General features: G+C 48.1%; 1 long non-coding RNA gene across 1 annotated transcript; it reads left to right on the forward strand.

The window, feature by feature from the left end:
* The first annotated feature begins 10194 nt into the window (after window positions 1-10194).
* LOC115949496 lies at window positions 10195-13585 on the forward strand. The gene is made up of 2 exons (XR_004082943.1): window positions 10195-10333; window positions 12433-13585. It is a non-coding gene; the product is annotated as an uncharacterized LOC115949496 (long non-coding RNA).
* Window positions 13586-13639: the final 54 nt, after the last annotated feature.

Below are 13639 nucleotides of genomic sequence, written 5' to 3' on the forward strand. Positions count from 1 at the left end.
AGCTCACGGCCACCTCCAGCGTGTCCCGGAAGCCGGCCGGCTTGATGGTGAAGCTGTGGGACACGTCCTCGGCCGGGCAGCTCCGCGCCTCCACGGCCACCTCGAAGGAAACCTGAGGGGAGATGGAAGGTGACGGGCACTGTGACTGCCAATCACTTGTTTTTAAAATTTTTAAAGTTTAATAGTAATAAAATGGTTATAAAAATACTAATACAATTAGAGTATAATAATAATTTGGATGGTCTGAATTAGGACAATATGACATAATGGAGACAAAGAGTTACGGATGTCTGGGTACCTTTTTCTGGGCAGCACGAGCTCAAAAAAGGACACCCGTTAACAAAGGATTAACCCTTAAAAACAATAGCCTATTGCATATTCATACACCTCACACATGATGCATAAATTCCATTCAAACACAGGATTCTGTCTGGTCATCGTCAGCTTCTTCCTCTTAATCCTAACAGTGCCTTCAGGGCTGAGCGAGGTGGGAAGAAGTTCGTGTCTTCTGATAAGAGGGCAATAAATTCTGTGAAAGATTTAGGTATCCTGTGGCTGCTATCTTGCTGCAAGTCCTTTCTTTAAAAAAAGTATCCTACATAGCACAGTTTCTATTTTAACCTAATGTTATAACCTAAAACTATATTTAACACTCTACTTAAGAGAATTAACACAGCATCACTTTCTAGCACAACACATCTAATATTCATTTGAATATTTGCGAAAAGCCAAATATAAAACTCGCATTTTTCACATGGCTGACACGAAGCCCAGCTGGGTATTTCGCACCTGCCCGATGCTGGCTGTGGCTGTTTGTGTGCTCCTGGCCGAGCGCTGCCCAGGGAGGTGCGAGGGGCAGCTGGAAGCTGCTGCTTCCTCCCAGAGCTGCTCCCGGATGTCAGTGCCGTGACCTGAGTTGTGCGAGTCTTGTTCAAGGTCACACCGTGGAGCTGACACCTTCATCCTTGGAATTGGAATGACTTCTGCCTCACATACCAATTTTTTTTCTAAGGGAAATTCTGGTGATGAGTGAAAACAGTGCCTATGTCCTCTATGTGCTTAGTGCTCACTTTTAAAGCCCTGTAAATTGCTCGTGCAGCCTGTTCACACAAAGAAAGCTCTTTATGATCCACCAGGCTTACACACACCGTCATGAACTGTAGGGGAGTGTCCCTGTGTCTGTGTTTTGGGACAGAATTCCCGTTTACAGCCACAGGAACCCCCAGCAGTTCAACCAGAGCAGAGCAGCAAGCAGCAGCTGTGAACTGTCCCGCTTTGCTGGGGTAAATCTTCACCTGCTCTGTCTGAGTGTGATTCTAATCTAGTATTTTCTAATTTTATGGGTTGTTGGGCAGCGATGCTCCCGTGGTGGGAGAAGGTGGGGTGGCTGCATCCAGTGTCCCCAAAGGGATGCCCACCTTGTGACGCTGTTTGGCCAGAGCCACTCACACAAGTTCTGTGGAGAGCCGCGTTCCTCTGTGAGCTCAAACTTGCAGACAGTTTCTCACAAGCAGGGATTAAAGCTGCACAGTTCTTGTGCAACCTTCTAGCCTGGGATTTGGAGTTTGGCTGGAGTTGAGAGCAGTAAAATCCTCTGCACTCTGGATCACATGCAGTGGGATTGCACGTCCAGGAAGCTGGCAGGCTTCAGGCACATCCACTGGGATAGACTTGGCTTGGAGCAGCTGAATTGCTCCATCCCTCCAACTAGAAATGACTCGTGCATGGTTTTGAAAGATATTTATCCAATTAATGTTTGCGCAGCTGAAACCACGTCGGGTTTGCCATTTAGCAGCCACACACCTTTTACAGCAGCAATTCCTGTGAAGGAGGAGCTGATCATTTCGGGGAAGTATCAAAGATGATGAATTTATGGAGAGCCACCCACGCTGAGCTGCTTGCAGAGCATTTCCTTTGCTTTTACCGGAGCAGGAGCCTGCAAGTCTGTGCAAGTGGGGCCACAGAACACTCAGCGCTGCTGTTCACTGCTGTGATCTGGCACTGCCTGCTGCTGCCACGTCAAAAAAGCCACTGTGTAAACTCCTGCCTGTTCTCTGTGCAGGTCCTGAGGCTGCCCAGGGCACTGGTGGAGTCCCCATCCCTGGGAATGCTCAGAAAAACCTGTGGATGTGGCACTTGAGAACGTGGGTTAGTGGTGAACATGGTGGAGGCTGCACTGAAGTTTGGGATGTGGATTTGTTATTGCAATTGGAGGAACATTTTTGTGATTGAAAGGTTTTATAAAAGGCCACCCAGTAATGAGATTTTTGGCTCTGTGAGTTACAAAAACCCCTCGAATGTGCTGATTTTATTATATATTGCAAAATGTGTTGGGTGGAGTAGGAGAAAGAGGTTGGGGCATTAGTCATCAGCTTCCTGGCCATTCATTCACAGCAGACTCCAGGAGATTCTCCTGGCCTCCAGTCCTGTTGGACACTGGGCCTGCAAATTGAGGCAGGAGAAATAAACTGAAGTCATTTGTCCTGTTTGCTTTTTTTCTAAATCTGTGCTATTTCCCCAAAGTGCCTGAGAGCTGCTCAGAGTGAAGGGAGACAAATGAATATTTAATTAGAGCCACTATTACTTGCTGCCTTCTGGCCATTAACCATTTGTTCCTGGTTGCTTTTCTTCTACTTATGTTGATTCCCTCAATTTGTCTGATGCCACCTTGGGGCTTTTCCTGCCTCGAGTCTCATTCTATAAATCAGAGCTGTGGCTCTTGCACTGAGACCTGTGAGGAGCCACATCAGTCACTGCAGAGTGCAGAGCAGGGCCAGGGCCTGAAGGGAGCTTTGGGGCTGAGGCCAGCATGGACCCTGGAGCAGGAATCTTATCCTGGAGCAGGAATTTATCCTAGAACAGGAATTTCATCCTGGACCCTGGAGCAGGAATCTTATCCTGGAGCAGGAATTTCATCCTGGACCCTGGAGCAGGAATCTTATCCTGGAGCAGGAATTTCATCCTGGACCCTGGAGCAGGAATCTTATCCTGGAGCAGGAATTTCATCCTGGAGCAGGAATCTTATCCTGGAGCAGGAATTTAATCCTGACGAGAATCTAATCCTGGAGCAGGAATTTATCCTGGAACAGGAATTTCATCCTGGACCCTGGAGCAGGAATCTTATCCTGGAGCAGGAATTTATCCTGGAGCAGGAATTTGACTCTGGAGCAGGAATTTCATCCTGGAGCAGGAATCTTATCCTGGAGCAGGAATTTCATCCTGGAGCAGGAATTTCATCCTGGAGCAGGGATCTTATCCTGGAGCAGGAATTTATCCTGGAGCAGGAATTTCATCCTGGAGCATAAATTTTATCCTGGAGCAGGAATCTTATCCTGGAGCAGGAATTTAATCCTGGAGCAGGAATCATCCTGGAGCAGGAATTTATCCTGGAACAGGAATTTCATCCAGTACAGTCAAAACTCTGAATTTTGGGAAAGGAAACTTCCAACTCTTCCAAGGAATTTTATCCCCAGTGTCCTGTTGGCCATCTCCTCTCTCCCAGCAGCGTTGCCAGAGGATGGTTCCTGGCAAAAGTGAATCATGGAATGGTTTGGGTTGGGAGGGATCTTAAAGCTCAACCAGTTCCACAGGCAGGGGCATCTTTCCCTTTCCCAGCTTGCTCCAAATCCTGTCCAATGTTTTTAACAGCTCTGGAATTCCTGCTCTGCTCCATTTTGGGAAAGCCAAGGGTTGCTGTGGTGTTCAATGGAGCAGATTTCTCCCTGGGTTAGTTCAGAGGCTGCCCCTCCATGCCATGGTGGCCTTTCAGTGCCTGCCCACATCATTCCCATTAAATTTCAATTCCTCCTTGGAATCTGCTCTGATCCATGTGCTGGAAGAAGAATGAGTTGGGCTCATCCATGCTTGAAACAGAACTTCAGGAGCTGCTTTTCCTTTTGTAGTCAGCAGTGGCTGGATCCCTGTGCTGGAAGAGGATCTGTTTAGAGCTCAGTTTCCACAGATGCTGAGCACTTGGAATTCCCACCCCAGCAAGTGCCTCTTTCCAGGAAATCTCTGCAGGGCCCTGCTCCTCCCTGGACTTCACCTGGGAGCAGTTTCCCTCCTTGGCCAAACCAGAATGCCCACACTGCAGTTGGACTTGATGATCTCGGAGATCTTTTCCATCCTCCTGGTTCTATGACTGGTTATGGTGACCAGAAATCCTGTAAAAATAAAGATTCCATAACTTTGAGCGTTGTGAGCTTAGGGTCACACATTTCAGGGGTTTAAATGCCTCCTTTTGTCACTGCCCTGCTGCTCAGTCACTGCAGCAGAGACCACAGTGCTGATCCTTCTTCAGGCCTTGCTCCAGGCCCTGTTTTTCCAGGGAATAATTTCCTGACCTGAGGAAGCTGCCTGATTTCCCCACTGCCAAAATCTCTGCTCTTTGCCTCGAAATTCCAGCCATGGGCTGTGCTCTCCCCATTGCAGTTCACCCTCCATAACCTTCTACACCTTCTGCTTAAATCCTGGGAATTCAGGCGGGGAAACTCCTGCATCAGAGAATTCCCTTTCATTTCCAGACAACACAGCCTGGGGAGAAAATGATGAAGGAGAAGGGTTGGGAGTTAAATAACCATTAATGCAATTTGTAAGCCTGCCAGGCAGGGATTCTGAGAACGTGTCCCAGTGTGTCCTGGTTTATGGCAGTGCTGGAGCTGGGCAATTATGGAAATTGTGCCTTTGGAAATCACTTGGAATGTCTGGGAATGTGTGGCCTGCTGGGGTTAAATGCTGCATTCCCAACAGAAATAAAGAGCAGTTTTCTGGGGTGTATTGAGCTGCTCGGACCTGGGGGCTCAGTTCTTGGAGCATGTGGAACACAATTGGCAAGGAATGAATTCTGCAGTTTTGGGGTCGTGTCTGCTTATTTTCATGGGATTAGACAAGCCTGGTTCATGCAGGAGTTCCCGCTGAGGCTGATCCCCACCCTTCCTGCCCTTGTCAGGGGCCTGCAGTGGGTTTGTTCAGAGGATGTGTGCTCATTCCTCTGGCCATTCCCCCTGGGTACCCCTTGCTGGGCAGGCAATTGCAGCCAGCCCATCCCTTTCCTAAAAGGCCCTGTCAGATGTTATGGAGAATATTCAGATTTAACTCACATAAACCCCCCTGGGGCTCCAGAGAGCAGCAGGGAGCAGAGGAAAACAGAGGAAATATTTCCTCTGCTTTCCTATGCATTGCTTTGCTTTTTTTTTTTTTTTTCACATTTACAGGCTGAAAAAGATTATATTGAACATTCCTGAGCAGTTCATGGTTGGAGCTGGGTCTGAGTTAGGCTGTGTGAAGGATGCAAATGGGAATTGCTCAGAGATTGGGAAGTTTTGTTTAACTTTTCTGGGAGTGTTGGGGCCTCCATGCAGGATGTTCTACATGGGTGTGATTTTTCTGCTTGGCACAGCCACGTGTGTAGGAGACCCTTTGGAGGCTCCTGGTGCTTTTTCCTTCAGAAAGCAGCTGTTAAAAAAAATGTGGAGCTGTTGGAGCAAGTCCAGAGAGGCCATGGAGCTTCTCCAAGGGCTGGAGCCAGGCTGGGAGAGCTGGGAATGTTCCCCTGGAGAGGAGAAGCTCCAGGGAGAGCTCAGAGCCCCTGGCAGGGCCTGAAGGGCTCCAGGAGAGCTGGAGAGGGACTGGGGACAAGGGATGGAGGGACAGGAGCCAGGGAATGGCTCCCAGTGCCAGAGGGCAGGGATGGGTGGGAGATTGGGAATTGGGAATTCCTGGCTGGGCTGGAATTGCCAGAGCAGCTGTGGCTGCCCCTGGATCCCTGGCAGTGCCCAAGGCCAGGCTGGACATTGGGGCACCCTGGGACAGTGGGAGGTGTCCCCGCCATGGCAGGGGTGGCACTGGGTGGGATTTAAGTTCCCTTCCCATCCAAACCATTCTGGGATTTTGGGATAAGGGCCCCTGGAAGAGGCTGGGACCTTGTAAGGTGATCTGGGCTGACCCAGCCTGGCCTGGGGCACTGCCAGGGATCCAGGGGCACCCACAGCTGCTCTGGGCACCTGTGCCAGGGCCTGCCTACCCTGCCAGCCGGGAATTCCCAATTCCCAATCTCCCATCTACGCTTCCCTACATCACTTGTGTGGAGCTGGAGCTGCCAGAGTTCTCTTGCTCCTGGCACTGGGACCATGTGGAAAAGGCCAAGGGCTGGAAATGTCCCCAAGGGCTGGAAATGTCCCCATGGACTGGAAATGCCCCCTTGGGCCATGCTGGGCTGTGCTTGTCCTCTCTGAGCTCAGAATTTGGGCTCTTGTGGATAAAAGTGTTCCTTGGTTGGAGAGTCAGCCAAGCATGAAGCCTTGAGAGCCGTGTTGGGACGTGTCAGACGTGGATGTTTTAAACCTTTCCCACCTTTCATGGAGAAATCCATCCTGCAGAGCTGTTTTGCTCTCATTTCCAAGCTATTTGGAGTTACAATTTTCCATTTCCAAGCTACTATAAAGACTTATTGTAATAGTCAGGGGTTACTTCTAAGAAGATGCTGCTGGAAACTGGGGCTGTTGAATGTAATCCTCCAGCAGTTTATTTTTGGTTCAGTTAATTCTGTGCTCAGCATTTCAAGACTCTTGGCAAGTTTTTTGGGAGGTCAGGGGAGGACAAAGAAGGAGAACACAACAAACTTATTATTTCACATTTTTCAAAGTAATCCCTTTCCCAAGCTACATTAAGGACCATAATTAGTTTGCTTCTGCTATAAAACAAACTAATTTCTGAATAGTCTTTAATTGGTAGCTGCATTTTGGGAATACCATGACTACACAAAACAGTTATGTCAGGAAACATCATTCACCTGCTGCTGATGAAGCTCATCAAAGCTTCTTTGGAGCTGGTTCATCTTTGCAGTCACGAGCACCTCAGAAAAGTTTTCATTTCACTACAGGCACCAAAACTTTGAGGTTCAGATTCTCAGCTCTCAGAGCTGGTTTGCGCTGGGACCCCACAAATGCAGAGGTCAGGAAATCCAGGTCCTTTCCCATATTGGCATCAATTGTTGGGTTTGGATGAGAGAGGTTGTGGCTGCCCCATCCCTGGAATTGTCCAAAGCCAGCTTGGATGGGGTTTGGAGCAGCCTGGGACAGTGGAAGGGCTGGAAGTGGATGGGATTTAAATCCCCTCCCAACCCAACCCATTCTGAGATTCCCCGATCCTCTCATTACAGGAACCACCAAAATAACTTAAACCTGAAATCTGTCCTGCTTTTCAGACTTGCAGGCTGTGTGGGAGGTAACTCTGGATGGAAAGTGTCTTCAGTTTGCAGAAATGAAAGCAGAATGAGCCCATCTGAGAGCTGGGGGCAGCCGGGAGGGGAGCTCCCAGTGCTGGGAGACACAGGGATGGGTCTGAATGATGAATGTTCCAAAAACCAAAGTCATCCCTGCTAAGGTTTATGTTAATTTGGTCTCAGTTTAGTCACAGGGAAAAATGAATGTGTACCAAACAGCAGATGACAGCGTGTGCAGGGAAAAACAAATTAAATTCAAAGTTGCTAAGAGAGCATCATAAATACCAGAAAATAAACGGCTTAAATTGAAGAATCATTTTACAGGGCCATTGAAATCAGCTGCAGATGGTTGTCCTCTGTTCGCTCTGGCTTGGAAGGCAGAGCAGGCTTTAGAATAAATTCCTGGATCATTTTTTCCCAAGGTCTGTGCTCTGATAACATCTGCAGTAATAGAAATGCCTCGGCGTGTGTTCCCCGTGAATGCAAAGCCTGAGTTCAGTGCCTGGTGGAACAGGCTCATGAGAATCCTGACAACAAACACACCCCAGGGCTGTGATTTATGGGGTAGGGATGGGATAAAATGGTAAATACTTCTGGGAATTCAGTGCTGGGCTGGGTGAAACTTGGTAAAATTGGTTTGTGCAGTGAGTCAGAATTAACGGAGCAACAGCACAAGGGGTTACTTTTTATCCTCATTTGAAGCACTGATTAATCACAGAATTATGAAATCATTATGGAATCACAGGGATCAGCCAGGGCAGCTCCTGCCCTGCCCAGACCCCCCAAAATCCCACCCTGGGCATCCCTGGCAGCTCCTGCAGCTCTGGGGCTGTGCCCATTCCCTGGGGAGCCTGGGCAGTGCCAGCACCCTCTGGAATAGCGGAACCTTCCCTGATAATAGAGCTCCCATTCAGTTTTTGTTTTTTTAACTTTATTCTCTGTGAAGAAAACAAATTCTTTTGCTTTTAATCAGGAAGAATTTCTCCAGAAAGATTCAGGATGTTTGCTGCCAAATTGCAAAGTCCTGATTGCTCTGAGGAGGAGAGGGTGTCCCTCACACAGCCACGGGTGCCGGAGGCAGATTCAGAGGGAAAAGAGATTATTTTCCTCATTTTCTGGAGGAAAAGTAGGATGGGACTTGGTGCAGTGGAAGGTAATTAAAGCTCCTGAAATACATCCCATGGCAGGGGTAAGAATGAGATGAGCTGTGAGGTTCCCTCCAACCAAACCATGCTGTGATTCCCTGACTTCCATTTTTCTGCTGGGAGAAGAATTTGATTTTTCTCCTCTTTCTGAGGAGGGTTGTGCTTTGCTCTCCTTGGGAGTGCAGGCACCAAAATCCCAAATCTCCTCCAGGGAGGCTGAGCTGTGCTCTGTGGGCCAAGAATCCAGGGCAGAGCTGGGAATTCTCCTCCTGAGCTGCCCAAGGATGGAGTTCAGGAGCCTGGGGCAGTTCTGCACAGATTTTGTGTCTGCAGCCCCTGCCTGGTTCTGTGCTCTGACTCCTTCCCCTGGACTCTGCAGAGCATTCCCACAGCCTGAAGCTCTGGCAGATCCCTCCCTGGCAGGCAGGAGAGCATGCAGCACCAGGGAATAAGAATGTTTAGGCTTTGCATGCAGAAGTGCAGGAAGCAGGGATGTTCTGAGAGGGTTTTCAGTCAGGGCAGCTCTGCTGCACTTTAATCTCTCCCCAAACCATCCCAGCATCCAGTGCTGGCTCCTTGCCTGGATTGTAATCTTGCTGGATAGAAAATGAATCCAATCCTCTGCCTTGGAAAACCAACAGTTCGTGTGCTATGACTTTCCATATTGTGATTTCTAATTTAACTATAAAAAATAGGACTCTGGCTGATTTTTCCAATCCTGGTTTGTTTTTTTTTTTTTCCAGATGACAGTTAAATTTTGTACCTCAGACACAATGTGACATCTGGCTGTGCATAAGGCTCCATCCACAGGGGGCCAAAAATGTGCAGAATTGCCTTTTTGCTTCTTGGTCTGCAAGATGTCAGCGATAATTGAATTTAACTTTCATTGGATTGACAGGGAGGTTGAACTGGACCGAGAAATTTCAAAGTGTGACTTTGATGTGGAAGGTTTGCAACTTGTCCCTGTTGTTATTTCCAGTTAAATAAGGAAGGTAATTCCCAGAACCTAAGCTGCTCCTCCAGGCCAGACCATTTTTATTTTGTCTGTCCTTCCCCTGGGCCTGCACAGATGATGTGTGAATAGCACAGGGGCAGGGGAGGCTCTGCAGTTCCTGTCCAACAGCCCCTCCAGGATATATTTGAGGACCTTTAATTACCTGTAACTGATTTAAATCTCTGAACCCGTAGCAACACGTTTGAGGTTGTTTATGAACAGCCTGGAAACACACCCCAGGCTGTGTCTCTGCCTGTGGATACCTCTCCTGTTTATTTTGTTGGGGTTTTTTTTTTCCACCTGGCTTGTCTGCACGGAGATCAGAGCAGCCTCAGTGGCTGGGTGTGAAATGGATCCAGCCCTGAGCGCTCCAGATCTGATCTGGGAGTGAGGATCCTGCAGTGCCTCTCCAAGGAGGTGTTTGTGTTTTCCTGCAGGCAGCCAGGGGACAAACACCCCGCAGTCTGACACCTGCCTGCTGCTCACACAGGTGAGGAAGGTGCAACGAGGCTGGGACAAATCATTTCTCAGAGAGAGCCTGCATCTCTGTGTTAGTCACCCATCCAGAGAGACAAATAATATTTCCTTTATATTTGATACCATGCAGATTTGTACTTTCGAGCAAAATTAGCAAAGCACTGGTTTGAGTTCGTTTCACCTCATTCTTTGAGTGTCTGGCTCAGAATTTGTCTGTCAAGACTTGAGTGTGCTGTGAAACTTGGGGATTGCTGTCCTGGCTTTCTTTGCAGGGAGTTTCTAGCCCCAGAGCCCCTGAAGTGTAGCACAAAAAGAACATAAGCTGCTGTTTTCTCTCTTTTTCTTTAGGAGAGATTGTTTGTCAGCGAGGAGAACGTTGATGGATTTCTAGGCGCTGCTTTGTGCCCTTCCCCTTGCTCCCAATCAGCACTGGAAAGGCAGCCATTAATTGAAGTGCTGGATGTTACTGAGGACAGAATTCAAATCAGGGTGCAGGTAAGGACCCAGGAGCAGCACTGGCTGATTTATGTTCTTCTGCAAGATCCTATCAAGTCCCACTGAAACAGCTTTGTTCCTGTTTTGTCCTGGGGAAGCAGGGAAAGCCCAGGACTGGGGTTATTTGCAAGTGTAAATGTCAGTTTTCAGAAGTAAAACTTGTGTTCGTGCCATTTCATGTCACCAAAGGATTGAAACCTGCTCTGTTTCATTTGGAAGGTGCAGAAACTGTGATCCAGTCATTTAAAAAGTGATTTTGCCTTGCAGGAATAGCTCACCCACTCAGCCTTGTACAGGTAGAGAAATCCTGGAGGGTTTTGTCTGGGAAGAATCCTGCCTCATCTTTATTCAATCCATGTATTGGAATACTTGGTGGGTTCCTGTTGTGTAGATAATTAAACATGAGGCTATTAATCTTAAACACTGGTCTCAAATTCAATCCTTGCAGTCTGAGGCCTCATTCAGGCTCTCCCTCCTCTGCCTAAAACAAGCCAGGCTGTTCTGGGATCTGCCACGGGATTAAATTGTCCTCCCTTGGCAAAGTAGATGGACAGATGAAGAAATCCAAATGTTCATTTTGTGAGGAGGAAAATGTGAGGCAAAACCCCCCACGTTCACTGGGATTCCTGGGTAGGCACTGCATCCAAAATTCAGCTGAAACTCTTCTTAAAGGGAAGGTAAAAAGCAGGAAGAAGCAGGTCCCTGCTGTGGCCATGGGCTGGGGTTAATGTGTAGCTGGGTTATCGGGAGGCAAGGTCAGAGGAAGCACACGACCTTGGAACTGGGCTGGAGCCTGAGCAGCTTCCCAAAGAGAGTGGATCCAGCTCAGCTTTCACAGCTGCTCTGGGCTGGACACAAAGAAATGAAATTCTCAGTGTTGGAGAGCAGATGAGTCCCTTTGGGGACCTCAGGGCAGCTGAGATGCTTTAAATCATCCCTTAAATCATCCCATTGCTGCTCCTGTGTGGGGCCAGGAGCTGGGCTTTGTGGGAAATGCAGTAAAGGTAAGGAGGTTTTTAGAAAGTTGTGAAAGCAGGTTTTTAAAATAGAAAGAGGAGAGAATTTAGAGTTAGTTGTAAAGTTTGAAAGTAGAAAAGTTAAAATAGTGTAGTAAGTGAGGATATGAAATAATAGTTTGAGTTTTAGATTTGGTTAAGGTAGATTTTAAGATTGTAGAAAAATATGTTTAGTATGCTATTGGCTAGAAAGTTTTTAAAATGCTCTGTAACAAAAAAATCTTTACTACTAACAAGATGTAAACTATTAACATCTTTCAGTTATCTCAGCCACAGCATAAGACTAATGGCACAATAAAACTCAAAAACCCAGCAGTCCCATCCCATTGATACAAACTCCAACACAGAGCTGGTGATTCTTGGGGGTCCCTTCAGCTCAGGGCATTCCATGATTCTGCTCCTGTGGGAGAACTGTCCGGTTTGGAAAGGACTCCCTGGCGTTTCCCAAATTTCCTGTGGTTTGGGGGTGTGAGAAAGGGACTCTGCATCCATGAACCAGCTGCTCTTGGATGGATCCAGCCTGATCCTGACTCTCCACTGACAGGGATCTGTGAATTTCCAGCAGGGTTTTTTTTGCCAAAACTCCCAGTAATGGTGAAATGGTTGGACAGCACCTCTCCCAGTTCCTCCTCTCCCAAGGCAAACTGCAATTCCCAGATTAGCCCCACAGGCCAGGAATTTCCCTCATTGCAAGGTTCCAACCTTGCAGCAAGAGTTGAGATCCCCTGGCTGATTCTGTGGCCGCTGGGATTTGGGGATTTGGGGATTTGGGATCAGGCTGGGTGTGGGGAGTGGCTGCTGCTGGAAAGGAAAGCAGGAAACCCTGGGGAAGCAGAACAACCTTCCTGCCCCTCATTCCCACACACCAGACAAGGGCAGGAAAACCTCAGCACTCACTCACTGGGCTTCTGGAAGGAGAATCATGGAATCACAACCTGATTTGGAACCTGAACGATCATGTGCTTCCAAAGGGACACTTTCCATTATCCCAGTGGAGCTGAGCTGTTGGAGAAACAAACCTCTGCTGTCTTTGTGTGCACAGTTTGTTCCAGCTATGAAATAATTCCTTTATTTCCTTGACAGCCACAGGAACGTGATGGACAAGGAACACTTGGCAGCTCGGGGGGAGCCCTGGCTGGACAGACCGACAGCAACTCCCCCGAAACAAAGGCAGAAACAAAGTGTCCTGCAGCCGAGGGAGGTGCTGCGGGACCCAGCCCGGCTCCCGGAACGGGAAAAATGGGAACAGCAGCCGGCTGTGCTTCACCCCATTGTTTGCAGCCTGAACCTCCTGCCTCCAGCTCAGCCATTCCCGGCGGATCTGCGAGAACCGAGCCCGATTTAGAAAGTGCTGCTGCAGCAGGAGGAGACACAGCCCCAGGAAAAACAGCAGAGCTGCAGGGGGATGGGGATGGGGCAGGGTCCCCCATCCTGCGGGAGGTGAACCCCCAGGACGGCAGCGAGCGCATCCTGCGCGATCACCGCACGCGCTGCCCCCTGCACTTCCACAGCTCCCTGCTCTATCAGCTGGATTAATTTCATTGTTTTAGCATTTCCTTCCTCGTTTGATGCTTGTTCTGACTTCCACGTGTTCGGGGCGACATGGAGGCCGTGGGTTCCCACTGAAACTGGTGCTACACCAAAACTTTCCTTGTTAACAATTTATCAATTCCCCAATCTGTTGCAATAATTTTACTTGTAAGAAAAGTTGCAGTTGGAGGTGACTCCCAGCTCCTGGAAAAAAAAAGTATCTTTATTGTTTACATAAATTTTTTATTGTCTTCCCACGTTTCAGGGATTATTTGTATATATCCTCAGTCTAATGGCTCCCTGGGGAATTGAGCAGTAGTCATCATTTTCCAAACCTTTCATTTTGTGATAACTGCAGCATTAGACTCGCAGTGATTCTTAGCAATCAAATGAAATTTCTAATTACCCGGAGAAGTTCTAATTAGTCTCCTAGAAATAATCAGCATTTATTCCCTGTATTCCATCCCAGTGCTGTGCTTCAGATCTGCAGCACCCAGATATCCCCCAGCTGAACAAATTCCATTGCACAAGAGCATCCTCTGGGTGCACGTCTGCTCTGAAGTATTTACAACTGGTGAAATGGATTCTCTTTAGCCAGATTAGATTTATTTTTCTCAGTTTCCCTCGAGTGTCAGCGTTTCTCAGCTCCCTAAAGCAGAATAACCAGGAGAACACATCTAATAATAAACTTCCTCTTCCCCTTTCTCGCTGCTGCTGCGACACCTTTTGTTTTTGTTTGGGTGGTGTTTTGGTGGGGGGT

The sequence above is a fragment of the Geospiza fortis genome, unplaced genomic scaffold (genome assembly GCF_000277835.1).
Source record: "Geospiza fortis unplaced genomic scaffold, GeoFor_1.0 scaffold23, whole genome shotgun sequence".
Taxonomy (NCBI): Eukaryota; Metazoa; Chordata; class Aves; order Passeriformes; family Thraupidae; genus Geospiza; species Geospiza fortis.